This window comes from Lygodium microphyllum, unplaced genomic scaffold (assembly GCF_053477565.2).
Source record: "Lygodium microphyllum isolate KBCC unplaced genomic scaffold, Lygodium_microphyllum_v1.1.10 scaffold_31, whole genome shotgun sequence".
NCBI lineage: Eukaryota > Viridiplantae > Streptophyta > Polypodiopsida > Schizaeales > Lygodiaceae > Lygodium > Lygodium microphyllum.
The window spans coordinates 13,117,751-13,138,992 of NW_028229514.1; the positions used below are offsets into that span (position 1 = coordinate 13,117,751).

The 21,242-nt window shown below is 45.3% G+C and overlaps 1 protein-coding gene across 2 annotated transcripts in view; it reads right to left on the minus strand.

Moving 5' to 3' along the window:
* Positions 1 to 1,284: 1,284 nt before the first annotated feature.
* The window catches only part of LOC148009326 (pentatricopeptide repeat-containing protein At2g13600-like), a 43,268-nt gene continuing 23,310 nt past the window's right edge, over positions 1,285 to 21,242 (minus strand). Inside the window, exons 3-4 of one of the 2 annotated variants that reach the window (XR_015689855.1) lie at positions 2,158 to 2,193; positions 1,285 to 2,076 (exon numbers count right to left, since the gene is read on the minus strand). The gene's annotated coding sequence lies outside the window, so the exon portion shown is untranslated. Of the gene's footprint in view, positions 2,194 to 21,242 lie in introns of both variants that reach the window. The other variant, XR_015689854.1, reaches the window with a different exon arrangement.

Genomic DNA, 21,242 nt, shown 5'->3' on the forward strand with positions numbered 1-21,242 from the left:
CAATCGTCTCCAGATTTCCCCATCCATGAAAATCCATCCTAAATTCCATACTTCAATCTTGGAGCAATGTCATACATCCAATATCCTTGGAAGAATACCAAAGCCATTGCCTCCAATCATAATTGAAGATACCAAGAATATGAAGTAGACAAAATCTTAGATTCGACAATTTCAAGAGACAAATTACAATATCTTATCCATTGGAAGGTTCGCGAAATTCATCTTCAGCACCCAACCAAGCCAAGGTCTATTTAAAAGCACACCACCATCCCTTGTGGAACTCTATGCTAGGAGGGTAATGTAGCAGACGCTCAAGCAAGGACAACCCTTCTTTCGTATGCAAGCTGGGAGAACCCCTAGTTCCATGAAGTTTCTAGAGAATCTAGAACATTCCAAAAGATATCTACATCATCGATTATGTCATCACTAATGTCAACATACCATGCCAGTATATATGTCATGACATGTGTCGACGTGCCATTTAGCATCCTCTTGTAACGACATGTGTTTCCCTTAACCTCCCTAGGCTATAGTGTAAATAGGGGTCATAGGCTATAAGCCCTTCAATCTAGCTAATACCAATTGTGAGACCCTTGCAAGACGAGTCCTCTTGAGTCTTGTTCTAGTCTTTTCTTGTATGGAGTCTTGTCTCATAATCAAGCCATGCTCTTGTGAGCATTCTCTTGTAATCGAGTTCTCTCTTGTAATTGAGCCATTGAAATCTCTGAGACCTCAAGAGATTGACTCCAAGTAGGCACCTTAGGTAAATACCTAGCCCTCCTGGATAAGATTGAAACAAACCTTTCAAACCGGGAAATCTCCTCTATTTCTCATTGCCTAGCAATACCTCAATTTTGTGCTGGCTCACCACAGAGCCAAAGAGTTGGGCACACCCATCATATCCCTTTGTCAACACATCAGGAGAAGCTTCCTCCTCAGGATATTAGCACTGTTGTCAGCAAATGTTTGTCCCACAAAGGCATCACCGTCAAGGAGAGAGAGATCTTTAAATTGGGAGTACAACTTCAAACACCTCTTTCTAGTGCCCTAGTAGAGGGTCTGTGATCAGGACAAACAAGAGAGGGGAAAGTGTGCAGCCCTTCTGCTAAGGTGAAGTCCAGAAGAGAGAGTACCATTCATCGAACCTTCACCGTAGCAGTAGTGGACATGCATCAACTGCCTTTAGAAGATGGGTCCAAAGCCAAACCATACAAAAACCTCCTTGATAAAATCCCAACTCGCATTATCATATGCCTTGTCCATAATTTGGCTGCTCCTGCCATAAACTTTTAGCCAATTGAGAGGGCACAATCAAGAGCCAGCACAAGATTGAAAATAGCATCATGTACTTTTGGACCAGCAATGAACCCGTATGACTGCCTCTGCACTATTTGAGGGAGGATATGCTTGCTTCTCAAAGCAAGAGCTTGACTAAAACTTTGTAACATGGATTGTGCATAGTAAATGCCATTGGCTGGCCTTTCTCCTTTCTGGACTCTTAGGAATAACCTTCATAAGACCCCTATTGACCATTGGTGGGATGTTGGACCATCCCACCTAATCATTTCGAAAGACAAAAGAACACTGCCAATGGCATCCCATTGTGACTAATAAGACTCAATAGGAGAGCCATTAAGGTTTTGGAACCCCTGGCCATCCTCAATATCACAAATTTGACCTCCTCCAGCCAAGGGCTTATCAAGCAAAGAGCTGCCTCCTTAGGAAGAGTGCTGTCGATAGTTCCCAGGAATGACCACAGGCTCTCCTTGTAGCCAGCATACTTGCTAGGAGATGAATCTGCAAAAGGTGATGGGTATTGAGTACCAGCATCGTCAAGGATTAAAGAGCCATCATAATCTTGAAATGCATGAGACACTATCTTTCTTCTGCTTGTTTTTTGAAGCAAAGAAGTCAAACTGTGAGGGCATGTTCCCCTCTTAATCCCATACACTCTCAATCAGTAGATATTTTTCATTCCTTTTAACATAGTTCTTAATGCTTTCCTCAAGAAAAATACATAGTTTCCTGCCTGCCTTTACTTGTCTTCTTCTTGGCTCATCCTATTCTTCACTGCACCTGCACACCCTCAATTCACTTTTCTGAAATCTGTTATGGCCTCACACTCAGAACAGATAGAATCGAAAGCTGTAACCATACCTGTGAGAAGTGGCAGCCAACTGCCAGGGAGCACACCTGCAAAGAAACACATACCAGTAGCCATATCAGCCCACATTTGACCTACAAACAACTATGGCAGCAATCATGGGAAATTTAGCATGAATCAATCAATGCAAAGACAACATCCAAGGCAGCATGCAAAGGGAGGGTCGAAAAACGCAGCAATAAACATAAACACACTGACAGCTGTACCAACAAACAGATGCAAAATTATCAGAACGCAGCAAAGCACTCTGTCCAGGGTCAGTCAAACACACAGTATGCACCCCATCACACCAAGAAACGCAAGCAGCCACATAAGTAGCAGCCTTGAGCATTAGAGCACAACCACTGCAACATCAAGCACAAATGCAGTGATGCACTTTGTCTAGGGTCAGTCAACACACAGCAAAGCACCCTGTCACATGTAGAAATGTAAGCAGCCACACACAGTAGCGGCCTTGAGCCTTAGAGTGCAACCATTGTAGCATCAAACACAAGCACAGAGACTTGAACATCTGATACCCAGTCAGAATAGCACACAACAGAAGCAAAAGATTAACATGATCATCAGATTAAAAAAATTTCCCAAGCAAAAAGTGGCTAATTATATTACTCAGAAGACTTTACAACAAAGTACATGTGCTCAACAGCCTGGCTGGAGCTGATACAAAGTCAAGCTGGGATTACATATACAAGCCTCTCAGGGCGGACTCGGGGGAATGCGAGATAGAAGCCAAGGAGGAGGAGAGTAGCCCCACCTGGGGTTGCCTGCCTGCATCATGAAGAACAGATCATGGCCACCCCAGGTATGTGAGAAGTGGTGTCAGAGCTACTCACGAGCTCAAGAGTCACCCTGCACCTGATCCCACTGGCCACAAAGGGAGTGGATGATCCAAGTCTAGAGCTCTACCAAAGTCTCATATGTGGACAAACACTCACCGGCCAAAACCAACTAACAAGGTGCCTTCTAGATGTGCCAAACTGTGACGCTCCCAACAATCTCCCATACCTCCAGCCACTCAGCTATCAGTTCTACTACTTGCCGGATGGGCAATGTCTCCAAACCGACCACAGCATAGGAAATTGCCTTAATAAAAAGAATGTTATCATGCATCTCCACCTCATACAATAGGTCTCGACCCTAGCTAACTACCTGCCAATAAATGGCCCACCATGATATAAAACCCAGGCTAGGCGCCACACAATGAAGAATGCCACATGCTCCACTCCAACTGTGCTGCCTCACAAGACCAGAGGCAATGCTTTGGGGTTTCGAAGCACTGCAGTGTGGACAGCGCTTGGTTGCAAACTCCATCTCCTACTGTGTCTGAGCCAACCAACTCCCAACTACCAAGCCTCCATCTGCCAGTAGCCATAGGAAATAAGGCAGCCTCTGCAGCCTCCAGCTGTCCTACAAGCATCGCCAAAAGGTCCGACGAAAAGCCTCAATTGCCTCAATAATGTTGTGTTCTACCAAATGCCTGCAATGCGAGGGTGCCCAATCCATGTGCTCTTCCCTACCCTTGGAAACCACAGTGGCCAGCCTTTGGGGTCGCACTCCACCTCATCAAGGGGCTAGCTCTCACAAATCCATAGGCACCATTCCTGGAACTCACTCCAAGGCACATAGGGGTCCAACAACCAAGTCTTCCCCTAAAGTCTGATGACTCGGATCCTCCTCCAAGGTAAAGCTAGTAGCTCCTCCTCTTAGTGACCTTTGTCGAAGGCTTCCGGTGGTCTAGACCATCAACAATACCTCATGGGGGGCACCACCCGCTCAACTTGCAACTCGTAAGGGGATGTCTGCTACTAAGAACTAAGCTGCCCACAGCTCACCAAGCAGCATCAACTCCCGAATGGGAGGGTCCAACCAAGCTTGAGGGATCACTGCGTTGGCAACCACATGCCTATTGTAAGATCGTCCGATCAACCAACCTGTAAACCTCCCTCCCCACGATAACAATACAAGCCCACTAGACATGAGGGCGCTCACAGATCTAGATCCTATCACGATCTTGAACCTAGGCCTTCCAAACCACCGACTGCCAATCTATCTCCTCCTAACAAGTTAGAGGCCTCTAAATCAAGGCCTTATGCAAGCCCTACGCATTGTGTGGCTTAGCTTCGCCGCCTCATGCCGAATTTTCTTTGGGATGGTTTGGATGGGTCTAACGACTCCCATACCCAAGTGGCATGGGGAACTATTTTCGGGCATCGCTCTGAGAGGGGTTGGGGATCATTGACCTAGAGTACCAAAGTCTAGCCCTCTTGGGCAAGCTAGTGGCTCGTGGGCTCATGCCAAGCAGGCAGACATGGAAGATCCTTCTACAAGAGGCCTTCAAGAGTGCAAGCCACTCGACAAGGAGTCAAGGCCAACCTTGAGATGGATCTTCACAAATGTTCACATCAACACAAATTACCCTACCCAAATCCTCCAAACACCAACAAAAAGCATTCCATGCCGGCTAGGAAGAGGTCGATCATGCTCCAATAGGTCAACTTCCTTTTGATGGAGTCAAGTACTAGGAGAAACTACTAGGCTTGGGTAATGTCAATGAGACCCACCTCGAAACCAAGGTAACGAACCATCTATCCCCTACTCATCTATTTGAAACCCAAGTGGATGCTCCACTCACTGCGAGACTCTGGATCTATAAGAAACCCAATGGACTTTCACCAGTTTATTCTCAACCCCACAGCTATGCAGAATACCTCCAGTGCTAGTCAGCCTTTCCAGCATCACCTCATCATTCTCCACATAAAGGATCGTGTCATTTGCATACTCAAAATCCACCAGCTCAGCCTTCTCTCTCATTGGAAGCCTGAGGCCATGCTCGCCGCTCACCCTCAAGCAGAGAAAGTAGGACATTGCCTTAGCAAAGAGTAGAAAGAGGTAGGGGACTAGAGGGCAGCCCTGCCAAACTAACCTCTACAAGTGAAACTCCTCCCCCCTCTTGCCTCCTATGAGTATCCGACTAGTGGCTAACCTCTACAGGGCAAATATCCCATTGGTCCACTCCTATGAGTATAGGGCTAACCTCTTGCCTCCTACAAGTACCCGACTAGTGGCTAAACTGTACAGGGCAAATATCCCACTAGTCCACTCCTAGGGAAAACCCAATCGTGCCATGGTACCTTCCAAGAAGCCCCAGTCGACCCTATCATAAGTCGAAGGAGTCATTGCCGTGAGGCACCACTGTCCACGATCCACTCTCGAGCCTGGTGGGGAGCTATCATCGTAGCATCAGAAATCTTTGGTGTGGGGTCCTCAATGACCGCTAAGTGTAGAAAATGTTGGGTATTTCACTCACGCCTCACTTACGCCTACGCTCACATTAGAATGTCAGTGATCAATAGGACATTGGGGCACTTTTTACTCTCGGTAAGAGAGGTTTTTTCCCCCAGACTTATGGTATTATTTTGTATGTGCTTATGACACACATTTACGGGCACTTATCGTGTTCGGGTGTCCCGGCTACAACCCTAAGGTTTAAGGGTTGTACCTTGTACTTTTAATTGACACTCTTCAGTCTATTGCATTGGGTGTCATGCTTCACTCTCACATTGTCTACTGAGGTTCTGTGCTGAGCTTCGATCCTGCCGTCTTCTCACATTCAGTATCAAAGCAGCACTGGCTCTGTTCAGCTGAAGCCCACGTTTCGTTCAGCTCAGCTCCGCTCAGCTGGTGGGAGCTCCCTGCTCAATGCAGCTCCATTTAGTGGAAGATGGCCAGTGCTGCCCATATCCTGCAACAGCTCATCAATAGTGCCCCCTGTCCAACAGGTCTGCCACAGCTGCGCCAAGTTCACCAGCGCCAGCTCCACCTGCAACAACCCAGCCTGTCTACGCAGCCCTTGCCTACATCCTTCTACCTGGGCTCTGCCGCCCTGTCCCACACCCGCCAGCAGCGCTGCCTGCGCCTGCTGAGCGCAGCCTTACGTCCCTATGCCTACCGTGCCCTGCCAGACATCCCATCAATCGCGTCCTTTGTGCCACACGGCAGTCGCTACACGCGTCAACAGTCACCAGCTCAGCCCGTCTGAAGCGCCGCCTGTACCCGCCTGTCGTCAGCGACAGCCCGTCATCACAAATGTATTCTTTTTTAAAAAAATTATCCTTTTATTCTAGAATAAATTTCTGGAAGGAGGGGTTCCTACACAGCAGGCACAGAATTCAAGAAACATGTCTCGTAACAATTGGATGCAACTTCTTGGACACATTCATAAAAAATTTTGGGGCTTTTATGTTTTTTGAGGACATTGGCATACGTACTGCAGTTACAATCACTGAAACACTGTTTTGAACAAATTTGAAGCAAGAAATTTTGGGGATTTTGCTGGTACAATGTTGCTGAACACTGGTTACATCTTGGATTGCATGCATTATAGACAGTTTTGACAGAGTGCACCTTTGTACACTAATTGCAGAAAGTTACTTCCTGCAATTTCTAGGAATTTTCGAATTTCTAGTTTGGTCCATCCTCGACATTGCTCTTTTGTCTTTTTTGGTAATTGATAATCATGGCAAATCAGGGAGGAGATGTCTTCACCTATGTATCCAAGGAGGACAGATTGGATGGAAATAACTATTCACTTTGGTCCTTCATGATGAAGAATGTACTTGTGGCCCAAAATCTTTGGGATTATGTCAGTGGAGAAGAAGCTAGACTTGGAGTTGTGGCTCCAGCTACTCCTCCAGGAGGACGTACACAACGGGCACCTCAGCCTGCTCCACTTCAGCCACTTCCCCAAAGAACAGCAACTCAAAAAGCATGGGATACACGGGATGCACAGGCTTTGTCACTGATTGCATTGGCAATTCAACGATCAATTGTCCCCCACATTCGTTCAGTAGCTTCTTCATGAGAAGCTTGCTAACTTTGGAGCAGATGTTTGCAAGCAAGAATGAGACTCGCATCTCTTTCTTAAAGAAAGAGCTAGAGACATTGAAAATGGATGAGGGTGATTCTATTCACGATCATTTGAATAAAATTCAAGACTTGCGTGAGCAACTCATGAATGTTAATGAGTACTATTCGGATGCATAGATGATATCTACCACTTTGAACTCGTTACCTCCTTTGTACTTGGCTTTTCATACGGCCTTAAACCTCACCATGAGGATTGCCGTATAGCCAATTACTTTTCTTTAGTTAATCAATTTGCTTCTAGAGGAGGAGCAAACAAGAAGAAATAGTGGTGTGGATGCTATAGCCTCTAAGCAAGCTTTTATGGCTAGACAGAAGGGCAAAAGCAACCAAGTGAAGAATGCTCCGCAAAGTTCTGGGACTTCTGGTATATCACAAGCAAGTAAAAAACAAGGGAGCACACAAGTCAAAAAGAGCAAATGCCATTATTGCAAGAAATCAGGACACTACATTATTGAGCGCAGAAAGCACATTGCCAAGGAGGAGTCACGAATGTTTGTTTCTGATGCTCCTTCCACTTATACTGAGTCCGTGTCCTTTGTTGCAGACAAGGACTATTGCTTTTACACATGCAGTTATGGCACTTCTTGGGCTAATCGAGCATTTAGCTCTACTGAGGATGCAGGCACTTGGGTTTTTGACAGTGGTGCTTCAAGGCATATTACATCTCGCAGAGATTTATTTGCTTTTGTTGGTGTACCTCCAGTTGCTAAATCTGTACAATGTGCCAACAATGCATCATACCCTGTTAGAGGTATTGGGGAGATTGTGTGCTCACAGCCATTGAAGGCTCTATTCTCCGCCTACAGGATGCTTTGTTCGTATCAAGCATAAAGAAGAATCTGCTCTCTATTTCTTCTTTGGCACGTTGTGGATTGCAGGTCATATTTGATGATGACAGATGCATGCTGAGAGACAAAGAATACATGACTTTAGTCTTGACAGGCACTTTATGTCATGGATTATACAAGTTGGATGCTCTTTTAGTTGATCACTCAGCGTACTTGGCATCCACTCTTACTCCTGCTATGATACAGGCAGAGTTATGGCATGCTAGGATGGGGCATGTAAAATTTGGTAGCTTGATGCTCTTGCAGTGTACGCAGATGCTAGATGGATTACCTCTACTGGAGAGACCTCCTGAGCACTTGTACGAAGGATGTATTTTGGGGAAAATGCATCGTTTTTTGTTTCCCCATGATGTTGCTTTTAGAGCAACAGCCAGGTTGCAGTTAGTGATCTGATGGCAGCAGCATATGTTGATGATGATGATAAAGATGAGCACTTGGATGTGCTCAAGGGTGCTCCCCAAAGCTCCCACAAAAGCCTCAAACACTAACATGAAGCATAGACTCCGTCTGATCAAAATGCATACCTTGTTGCACAGACAATGATAGTCAATGGCAGTAAGCCCTCTTCACTTCAAGAACCTGTGTCTTCACTCCCCAATGCTTCACTTCACAAAGCCCAATCATGGGTGCTCTAATAGCATGTTCAAAGTCAGAGACAGAGAGTTGGAGTAACAGTGTAGAGCAGTGTGCTCTTACTCACTTCCATTATCCATTCTCACACATAACTAAAGTGAATAGTACAACCTAAGGTCTCAAGAACCATTCACACCAAAGACTGCTAAGTCCTAAAACACCGATTTATTCAATGTCCGCATAGTGTGGTACAGCTGGACATCATAAGTGTCGGATACTGTCATAACTAAAGATAGATAGATGAGCTTAAAGTCTAACAGGGCAAAGGCTACAAACTCTATGATCCTGTTTCGAAAAAGGTGTTTGTCAGTAGGGATGTACTATTTGATGAAAAATCAAAATTGTCCCTGGTTGGTTTAGACACATTAAGCTGCCCCTGATGTATGCGAAGGGCTACTGTCCATTACATTTGGTGATTCAGCTGGAGTTTCAGCAAGTGAACTCAATGTTCAGTCAGCTGCTCCTTTGGAAAATGCAGAAAATCAGCCATTGGCTGATCTGAATGTTCAGCAAAGTGCTGAAACTGAAATTCAGCAAGAGCTTATGCACAGTCAAGAGGCAAAACAAATGCCTAGATGGTATTTACAGACTATGAAAGATAGTCATCTAGATGCACTCATGGCTGGTCGTACTAGAAGGCAAGCTCGTATGCATGATACTGCACATACCATGGAGTTTGTTATGGCAACAAGCACCCTTGATGATGAGCCTGAATGTTTTGAGGATGCACAACAAAGTGTGCATTGGATGGCAGCAATGCAAGCTGAATTGGATTCTATCACTAAGAATCAAACATGGGATTTGGTGTCTCTGCCATTTGGGAAGAAAGCCATTGAAACAAAATGGGTCTACAAGCTGAAACGGAATGCAGATGGATCCATTGACAAATACAAGGCAAGACTTGTATCTAAAGGCTATGCACAGAAGAAAGGCATTGACTACGAGGAGACATTTGCTCCTACTTCCCGCATGACGACCATCACGTCTTTGGTTGCTTTGGTTGCTCATTATGGATGGACTGTGCATCAGTTGGATATTAAAACTACATTTTTACATGGGGAACTTCATGAGGAAGTATATGTACAGCAGCCCATTGGTTTTGCAGTTGAGGGCTTGGAACATTTGGTTTGCAAGCTGAAAAAAGCCTTATATGGTTTGACACAAGCTCCTAGAGCTTGGTATGCAAAGATAGATGCTTTCTTGCTTAACCAAGGGTTCATAAACAGCTCATCTGAGTCTACCCTTTACGTATGTAAAGAGGGGGGATCCATGCTGATCATTTGTGTTTATGTTGATGATCTCTTGCTTACAGGGACACATGCTGATCAAATTTCAGCATTTAAACAAAATTTGCAGCAAACTTTTGACATGTCAAACTTCGGGTCTTTGCATTATTACTTGGGCATTTAGTTCATACATGATGCTAGAGGTATTGGGTTATCACAATCAAGATACATTGGTAAACTTCTTGAGAAGTTTGGCTTACAAGATTGCAAGCCAATCTGTACACAAATGGAACCTGGACTAAAGCTGACATTACATGATGATAGTGATTTGTTTGATATACACACATATGCTCCAACAATTGGTTGTCTTATTTACTTATGCAACACTAGGCCGGACATATAGTTTGCAGTTTCAGCCCTTAGCAGATATATGCATCAGCCATGCATATCACATTGGCAAGCTGTTAAGCGTGTCTTCCGTTATTTGCAGGGTACTAGATCTCTTGGATTGCTTTATGCCAAGGGGGGACCATTACAGTTACATGCTTATAGTGATTCTCATTGGGCTAGTGATTATGATTCACGTCACTCCACTAGTGGCAATTGTTTCGTTCTTGGCTCGTCTTGCATATCTTGGCTTAGCAAGAAATGGTCCACTGTTGCCACATCGTCATGTGAAGCTGAATACAAGGCAGCTTTCACTACCATATTTGAATGCGTATGGATTAGACACTTACTAGCTGATCTGGATGTATCTGTTACGGGGCCTACTCTTTTGTTCATTGACAGTCAGAGTGCCATTGCAATGGCACGGAACTCAATGTTTCATGCACACACGAAACACATTGAGATACGTTATCACTTTGTCAGAGAGAGGCTACATGTAGGTGATATCAGCCTTGTCTATTGTCCTATCACCAATAATGTGGCAGACATCTTCACCAAAGCTCTTCCTCATGAAAAATTTGAAGCATTTCGCAATTCTTTAAATTTGATCTCCTTTAGTGGCAGATGATCCTTCTACTCTTCATCACTCTTCACTCCAAGGGGTTTGTTGGGTATTTCAGTCACGCCTCACTTACGCCTACGCTCACATAGGAGTGTCAATGATCAGTAGGACATTGGGGCACTTTTTACTCTCAGTAGGAGAGGTTTTTTCCCCCAGGCTTATGGTATTATTTTGTATATGCATATGACACACATTTACAGGCACTTATCGTGTTCAGGTGTGAACACCCCCTACAACCCTAAGATTTAAGGTTTGTATCTTGTACTTTCAATTGACACTCTTCAGTCTATTGCATTGGGTGTCGTGCTTCACTCTTACACTGTCTATTGAGTTTCTATACTGAGCTTCGATCCTACCTTCTTCTCACAGAAAAAGCAGCTGATGAGGGTGCAACCACCGCTCCAGAATCCTTCGTGTCCTTCTTCTTGGTGTCCTTGTCAAGGCAATCCTTCTTCCAATGGCCGGTCTTACCACAAATATGGCATGTCGATTCTTTCTCTTTGTCCTTCTTGGATTTGTTGTCCTCCTTCTTTTTCTTTTGGTCCTTCCCCTTCTTTTGAGGGGCTTCACTAACCAATGCCTCCAATTTGGAAGCATTATGTCCCTTCAGTTGTTCCTCTTGGTCCAAGACCATAGGAACCAACTCTTCCCAGCGAAGAGTCGACTTCTGCCCTTAAGCAATAAGAGCGGAATAGAAAGCACTGAATCGTAGCAACAACTAGGACAATAAGATGATCGCCATGTCTTTAGAGGAAATGGGCTTCCCCGCATTTTGAACCTTCATCCAAAGTTGCCGAAGCTTTTTGATGTGTTCCCAAAGCAAAGAAGACTTATTTACGAACAAGGTCCGCATCTGCACCTCCAAAGAAACCCTCTTCATAAGCGTCATCTGGTTATACATCTGGTCAAGCTCCAGTCATATTTGCCGAGTCACCATCAAGTGCTCTATATGGACTATCACGGCTGTTGTACAAGACAAAAAAAGAAAAGAATGAATCCTGGCATTCGGTTTGTCCCAATGAGACTAGGCTTTGGTTAACTCGGCACAAGCACTAGAAGAGAGTTTGGACTCATCTCTCATCCAGGGCCGATTGATCTCCTCCATCACAAGCTCCGCCAAATCATAAAACTCCAATATGGCCAACATCATCACATGCCAAATACGGTAATTGTCGCCATCAAGCTTCTGATCTGATGGAAGAGCCAGTAGAACAGGCACCTTCCGGTCCATGATCGCATGGAGCTCCAAGTCAATCTTTGTAGACATCTTCACCTGCAATGCTTGCACAAATGCAAAAGAAACCCCCTCTAACTGTGAAAATGCAGCCTGCTAGGGCTCTTGTCTCCGATGCATGAACCTTCTTCAACCACCAAAGGCGATGAAAATGTAAAATCTGCACTTGAAGGCAAAAAACACAGCCTTCTTTCTTCTCTAACAGCAGAAAAACAGTAGCAGCTTCAGCAAATCTTCTCTTTTCTCACATGCCCACGCTCGCCTCAGCCTTGTTCTAATGCACAGCCCACCTGCTCACACTTGAACGTTGAAAACGCAGCCTTGTGTCGCGCTGAAAACTCATCTTCAGATAGGTCCAAAATCCTTCAATGCTCTGATACCATGTCAGAGTGAAGCAATGCGGAACTGAATGACCGTGACAAAGAGTGAACGGAGAGAGAAGAGAGAGAGAGAGAGAGAGAGAGAGAGAGACAATGAAACGCAAAAAATCTGTAGTGAAGAATGTTGTATAAGAATGCAGAATTATACACGGTGCAAAGAGGATATCTACATATGTCTCTACCTTGAGGACCTCGATCTCTCTCAGCCTGAGTGCTGTCTTTGTCACCACCAAGCTGTAATCTGTAAGATACAAGTAATCAAAAATGCTGGAAACTAAGCCTTTAAAAGGCTGAAAAGAATGCCTCGTAAAAATGCCAAAATAGGCAGGTCAACAGCCGACTGCAGTCGGTGGGCAGTCCAACTGCTGCCACGTGGCAAAACTGCCACATAGCATTGCTGACGTGGCAGGGGAGCTGACTGCTAACACTCCTCACCCCTCCCAAAAACTAGATTATCAATGACTTGGGCCCTTTAAGATTCTTAGCCAAGTAAATCCAATCACCGATTGTCTCCAGATTCCCCCATCCATGAAAATCCATCCTATATTCCATACTTCGGTCTTGGAGTAATGTTATACATCCAATATCCTTGGAAGAATACCAAAGCCATTGCCTCCAATCGTAATTGAAGGTACCAAGAATATGAAGTAGACAAAATCTTAGATTCGACAATTTCAAGAGACAGATTACAATATCTTATCCATTGGAAGGGCTATGATGCAAGTGAATGAACATGGGAACCAACTTCACATATTCAAAGAGCTCCTATTAAGGTTCGTGAAGTTCATTTTCAGCACCCAACCAAACCAAGGTCTATTTAAAAGTACACCACCATCCCTTGTGGAACTCTATGCTAGGAGGGTAATGTAACAAGCGCTCAAGCAAGGACAACCCTTCTTTCGTATGCAAGCTGGGAGAACCCCTAGTTCCATGAAGTTTCTAGAGAATCTAGAACATTCCAAAAGATATCTACATCATCGATTATGTCATCACTAATGTCAACATACCATGCCAGTATATATGTCATGACATGTGTCGACGTGCCATTTAGCATCCTCTTGTAGCGACATGCGTTTCCCTTAACCTCCCTAGGCTATAGTGTAAATAGGGGTCATAGGCTATAAGCCCTTCAATCTAGCTAATACCAATTGTGAGACCCTTGCAAGACAAGTCCTCTTCCAATTCTTGTCTTGTTCTAGTCTTTTCTTGTATGGAGTCTTGTCTCATAATCAAGCCATGCTCTTGTGAGCATTCTCTTGTAATCGAGTTCTCTCTTGTAATTGAGTTATCTCACAATCAAGTTTTAGTTTAATTATCTTTCATGTTCTTCTCTTGTAAGTTATGAGAGCAATTTCCTCACTCTCGAAGAGCACTTGCCATGCCCATAATAGAGATGGATGGAGATGTCAACCACTCCAAGAGCGTAAAGGATGTGTGAAGAACCACAAGATGAATAGGGACCCCTCTAAAGCTAAAAGAATGGAATCCCCCTCTAAAGGAGAACTATGAGCGCCCTCCAAATCCCCCATGAAACCCCCCTCAAAGAGAGAGAGAAAATGGATCATGGCCTGCGAAACATCGAGAGATGAAGGAAACACTACTAGCGTCTAGGGCTCCAATGGAATAGAGGTTAGACAAGTCCCAGATGTGGCCTCTTGAATCTAAGTAGAGGAGGGAGTGGTGTTGAGAAACCACTTTTTCATTTTATACACTTCATTTAGGGTTTCGCACTAACAACCCCAAAAAGGGCCGTGTCCCCATTTTGATCATTTTTTCAGTGGGCGCCTACTACTTGAGAGGTTTCACAATCATCAACATGATGAATGTGGCTATCATCAAGTTCGAGCTTGATAATAGCTTGAGCTATAAATAGACAATCACTTCATTCATTACTACCTCTCTCTCTTCAGTCATTCTTGCCCTTCTTCCGTCACCAGCACCACTTCCCTTCTCTTACCAGTCCCTTCCATTGCCCTCTGTTGTGCTAAGAAATGCACTTAGCCACTTAAACAGCCCCAAAACTTGCTTATTTTAGGCTTATTTTAGCCAAAACCCTAAAACGGGAGCGGATCGAGAAAGTTAAGTGGGAGAGAATCTAGAACCCTAAATTTCTATAAATTGGCAGCCAATCCTCCACTCTTTTACAATCTCGTTATTGCAAGTTTCAGATGTTACCACCTTGCTGCCCACACCTCGGTCACCGAGGACATCTCAGCCCTTGATGTCCATTATTGTTTCCTACAGTCTGGGGCCTGTTTCCAGCCTTCCACATGCTGATTGCTGCTGTTTCTACCTGGCGACTGACTGCTGTTCATCTGCACTGCTGTCGTACAGCCTGCCACGCCAGCAAACTGCTGCATTTGCAGACTCCAGCTGCAGCCCTGACAGTTTTCTCTCTCATGTCTGCAGTCGCTGCAGTCTTTCTCTCTCCTACAGGCTGTCCTGCCTGCGTTTTCAGTCTTCCTCTCTCCTACAGGCTCTGTTTTTAGTCTTTCTCTCTCCTGCAAGCTGTCCTACCTACGTTTTTAGTTTTTCTCTCCTGCAGGCTCCGTTTTTAGTCTTTCTCTCTCCTCATTGCTGTCTGCATCAGATCCAGCTTCTCACTACTGCGTTTGCTGGTGTTCGACATCTGGAGGCTGCCTTGCTACGATTCGGGATCCGTTCAGAGTACGACACACTCTCCAGCTCATTACCCTTGCCCTAATCCTAGAGATACAGGAGTTCGAGGTTCAGTATTCATTCACTACATAGTGTGTTTGCTGCATGAGCATCGTATTATTAGTAATCATATTATTTCATTTATTCATTGTATTCATTGTCTCTGAGTTACTCTAACCCTAACCCTAACTGTGTTCTTTTTATCAGTCTGTGCTTTGTCGTATGGTTTCTGTTTATGTTTCTGTGTTAGGGTATTTTTCTTTACATGGTATCAGAGCCTGGTACTCTTTGAGAAACCTAGGCCTTTGATCTGAAAGCTCTTCGCAAGAAGCAAGAACAACAATAGGTTCAAATGACTTCGAACATATCAACACCGATTCAGTCTCCAGATCAGCCTATGCCGAGAACCGAGCGAGAGTGGGACAATCAGCTTGCTCCACAAAGTTCCAACATGGTGGGAGAAACATCTGAGTACATGGAAGAAAAGATAGGCAAGCTGACCTCTGAGGAATATAAATTGATCATAGCCTATCGACAAAAGAAAATTGAGGAGCTCGACCGAAGGATTGCCCTTCAAGAAAAGCTTCTAAATGAAGGTATGCATGGATTTCACTCTTCAGATGTTGCGCGTAAGTCTGATGATGTTGCAGGGCCGTCGAGACCTCCATCAGGGATGGGCCCCCCTCTTGGAGAGCAAGATCCGGAGTATGTTCCACTTTTTCAGACTCTTCCGTCCTCTCCAGTGCAAGGTACTTTTGATTCGTCTTTTGTGCCTTCTTCTTTTACCTCTTCTGTTTTGCAATATACTGGTAGAGATCATGTGAAAGAAAGAGTCAAGTCTGTTGACTACAGAAAATGTCCTCTAGAGGACCAACTCTTGTATGTTAACACACGTCGCGAGGGTTATAGAAAAAGCCAAGTAACTCTTCTTCTGTCCTTCCTTCTTTTCCGTCTACTTCACATAATCAAAATGAATTTGGTGTTCCTTTCACTTCATTACATGGTGTATCATCATCTTTACAGTTTCATTTTCAGTCTTTAAATGATAAAAATGAACAAAAAGAATCTGCACCTCATACACCTCACTTTCAAAACCCACCCATCCCACCACATTCTTCCGCTGCTTCACCACTTCCATTTACACCATTTACATTTCCATTTCAAACACCTCATGTCGCACCGCACATCACACTGGGGGGTTATGGAAACATAGACACATCCTTTAGGACCTCATCCTTCCCTCAGCCAGGTGGTGTTCCACCTACCTCATACACACTTTCGGGATCATTGCAGCCTGGGTATCCCACTCAGTCTCTCTCGAGTATGGATCAGTTGCCTCCACAGTTTGCCTCCATGGCATTGCCTAGTGGACCTTCTAGTCATAATATTGTGTCCCAGCCTTACTTTGAACAAGGCTACTATGTCCCAGTGCCTCCACCTACACCGGCACCTTATGGAAACATTCATGTTCCAGTGCCTCCACATCAATTGGTACTCATTGGACACTCACTGCCTACTTCTGCCTACCCACCTCTTCCTCCTCCTTCTTACTCTTGTCAAACACTCTCACCTCCACCATCTTTCCCACCATCATCTTACTCCACCCACCCGACACCTCATGGTTCTAGCTCATCTTCTGCCAAGAATGCATTTAATGACAAGACTCGTTTTAACGGGTCAAACTTTACTACTTAGTCGAATTTGATGAGACATATCCTTGATTCACAAAACCTATGGGATCTAGTGTAGGGGTTGGAATCCCAACCCGATCCCGCATTTGTTCCATACGAGGTCGTCCGCTCATGGAAGGCTAGGAATGCCTCCGCTATTGTCGAGCTGATGCAGGGCTTATTGCCAAAGTTTCATTCACAGCTTCAACATTTTGACTTAGCGTCAGAGCGATGGGCATGCTTAACTAACCGCTATGCGGCTCGAGATAGGACCCGTCGTATTAATCTTGACCATGATCTTCGGCTTTTCAAAATCACTGACCGGGATGACTTGAAAGTCAAGTTGGCTGAGTATCGGCGTCTCCTCGCTGAATTCTCCACTACGGGGGCTCCCAAGTCCTCTGACGATCACATTGTTCCTAAATAAACTCCCCAAGAAATACTTCAATTTTGTGGAAGGAATAGTTTCAAAGCCTACCATGCCTACATTCTATGAATTTGAGTGTCAGTTGTTGCGTTACGCATGGTTGTTCGATCAATTTCATATGAATTCCTCTTCAGAGGGGGCTCTTCTTGCTCATTCTCAGAAAGGGCAACAAGAAAAAGGGCAAACCAAACCAAACCTCCACTCAAAATCAAAATCAAACTCAAAAGCTAAATCAATCTGGGGATTCTCAAGGAAACTCCCCGTCACGACTCAAACCTCAGTGGCAGAATGTACCTAAAAGGAATAGGTATTGTCAACATTGTCAAAAGCCTGGCCATTTTGACGATGAGTGTCGATCAAAGGTACGAGGCACAGCACCGAAACCTAAGTCTCAGACCCCCACCCCTCAGTCGAGCAACCCCTAGCACGAGAGGCAGGGTGATGGCAAGGGGCAGTTTAAAGGTCAGACTCACACTGCCACCGCACAGTCATCTCAGTCGACAATGTTCTCAACTCCAGAGGGCTTGTCTAACTAGTCTGCAGAGGCCCGTATCGTCTCCATAGAGACATCAGATGCGAGTCTCGTCCACATCTATGAGTCGCCTCCCGACGAGGTTATTGCAGAGGCCCACTCGTCACAGTCGAGTACTTTAGCTCCAGTTTGGATTGTGGACAATGGAGCTACACATCACATGACTCCTATAGAGGACATTTTCCATACCCGAGTCCCTGCAGCCGAGCGGGTCCGTGTAGGAAACAACTCCTCGGTCAAGATTCAGGCTCAAGGTTGCGTCAATTTTGCCACTAACAAGGGTCCGGATCTGGCTTCATTGGACAATGTATATCATGTCCTTCAGCTTGGAGTGAACTTGTTATCTGTTCAGCAGCTTTGCCGGTTGGGGCAAGCAGTTTTCTTTACAGCGACCACAGTCGAGGTCCTTGACTCTCTGACTGGTTTAGTGATTGCTCGTGGTGAGGCACAGCCTAGTGGCCTATACCACATGACACACTTTTTGACCGAGCAAACCGCCGAAGGCTCCGTGTCCATAGCTTCCAGACCTTAGCCACATCTCATGAGCCTACGCACAATGAGCGTCTTTGGCATTTTCGCTTAGGGCATCTTGGTTATGACTCACTTTATGAGTTGTCACGCCATGAGCTGGTTGAGGGCCTTCCATGCCTGAAGCTAGCTCGAGATGCCTGTAAAGCCTGTCAGCTCGGGAAGCAGCACCATACCCCATTTCCTCAGCAGTCTACACATAGAGCTGAGGAGCCTCTTAGATTGATTCCCGATGATCTTTGTGGACCGACATCCACTGCCGCTTTGAACGGCACGCTGTACTTCTTTTTGATAGTGGATGATCATTCTCGATACATGTGGGTGTACTTTCTCAAGCATAAGTCAGATGCTTTCACATATTTTTCTGCTTGGGTGCTGCTAGTTCATAACCAGACTGGTCATCGTGTCGGGTGCATGAGGAGTGATAGCGGTGGTGAGTTTATCTCCCACGAGTTTTTCAAGTTTCTACAGAAGCATGGCATTTCTCGCCAGCTCACCTCTACCAACTCCCCCTCTCAAAATGGAGTCGTAGAGCGTAGGAACCGCACAGTCATGGAAATGGCACACTCTATATTGTTCGCAGCAGAGCTTCCTGAGCGCCTTTAGGTCAAGGTTGTTAACACTTCGATGTATATTCTCAACTGGTGCCCGACTGCGGCTCTTCCTCAGAAGATCCCGTATGAGGCAATTTTTAGCTCTCGGCCTGTTATTTCCCATTTCAGAGTCTTCGGGTGTCGTGCGTACACATACACGCCTGATGACCAGATAGGTAAGCTTACCACTTCGGATCAAACACGGCCAATAGCCATGCCTCTTGATCCTACTGTCCACTTGTCGAAGGATACCCTAGGACAGCCCTTCGATGCACACACCTATCGTTCTGTTGTAGAAAAACTTCTTTGGTTAATTCACACTAGGCCAGATTTAGCTTACTCAATTAGCATACTCAGTCAGTATTTCACAGCACCTAGGATGTCACATTGGATTGCATATCTTCGTGTGTTGCATTATTTGGAGTGTACTTTTTCTTATGGCTTGACATATGGTTCCGGTTTATGTTTGCAGGGGTACACTAATTCTGATTGGGCAGGAGATCCTAACACCCGGCGTTCCCATGGCGGCTACCTCTTTACCTTGGGCACGGCTCCCATTTCTTGGTCTAGCCGTAGAGACGGTGGTAGCTTCCACGGCCGAGGCTGAGTACCGGGCTTTCTTCGATGACACCACCGAGGCTATCTATCTAAGGAGTTTACTGGCAGCGCTTCATTTTCCATGTGACTCTCCCATAGTTGTCTACTACGACAACCAGAGTGCCATTGCCCTTGCAGGCAATCCGATCATCACACCACGAACATGGCATGTGGGAGTCCACTTCCACTTTTCCAGAGAGCAGGTTGAGCTAGGCACTATTCGCCTAGAGTTTGTGCCTTCATCAGATAATTTTACAGATATCTTGACCAAAGCGGTCAACCGGCTGGTTCTTCAGTACCTCCTACCCAGGATCGGCTTGGGTATACCGTCCCCTACTTCTTCAACTTGACGGGAAGAGGGTGCTTCCCTCTTGCTTTCCCTTCCAGTTTGAGAGGGGGTGGCTCCTACTCTTGATCGTGACAATGATGATGCTTACAATTTTTTAGACATTACATTCACTTATTCTCCTAAAGACAGTTTCCCTACCCTTGCTTGCTTGCTTGCTTTGCTTGTCTTGCTAAGCCCTCCATTTTTTTTGCCTCTTGCATATTCAACACATGATTGGTATATACACTCACTTTTATCATCCTTAGGCACTTATCCTCGTTAGTGCGAGGGATTGGCTTACTAGTTTTGTGAATAACTTGGGTTTAAAACTCTCTTTATCTTTTCCTATCTGTCACTTAATCGGCCGCTGCCCCTATATTACTTATGTATTTTCAAAACACTTTTTTAAAAAAAAAACAAAAAAAAACAAACAAGTCCATTGTTGATTCCATCCGTCTTTGTAGGCCTCGGTAGGCCCTTGGGCAGCCGACGAGCACCCTTGGTCCGATGCCCTGACCTCTCTGGAGTGATCACTTGGGCTCCCTTGGTAAGATATCCATTGCCTCTGCAGTCTTGGTAGGCTACTCGGCAGCCGACGTGCACCTTTGTCCGATGCCTTGGCTGCTTTGGGGTGGGATGCCTTGGGGTAAATCAAAATTTAGGCTGGCCTACTTTTCTCACCCTATTTTGGGCCTAAGAGGGGGTGTTGTGCTAAGAAATGCACTTAGCCACTTAAACAGCCCCAAAACTTGCTTATTTTAGGCTTATTTTAGCCAAAACCCTAAAACGGGAGCGGATCGAGAAAGTTAAGTGGGAGAGGATCTAGAACCCTAATTTTCTATAAATTGGCAGCCAGCCCTGCACTCTTTTACAATCTCGTTTTTGCAAGTTTCAGGTGTTACCAGCTTGCTGCCCACACCCCGGTCACCGAGGACATCTCAGCCCTTGCTGTCCATCACTGTTCCCTATAGTCTAGCGCCTGTTTTCAGCCCTCCACATGCTGATTGCTGCTGTTTCTGCCTAGCGATTGACTACTGTTCATCTGCACTGCTGTCGTACAGCCTGCCACGCCAGCAAACTGCTGCGTTTGCAAACTCCAGCTGCCGCCCTGATAGTTTTCTCTCTCCTGTCTGCAGTCCCTACAGTCTCTCTCTCTCCTGCAGGCTGTCCTGCCTGTGTTTTTAGTATTTCTCTCTCCTACAAGCTGTCCTACCTCCGTTTTCAGTCTTTCTCTCTCCTGCAAGCTCCGTTTTTAGTATTTCTCTCTCCTCACTGCTATCTCATCAAATCCAGCTTCTCACTGCTGCGTTTGCTAGTGTTCGACATCCGGAGGCTACCTTGCTGCAATTCGGGATCCGTTCGGAGTACGACACACTCTCCAGCTCATTACCCCTGCCCTAATCCTAGAGATACAGGAGTTCAAGGTTCAGTATTCATTCACTGCATAGTGTGTTTGCTGCATGAGCATCGTATTATTAGTAGTCATATC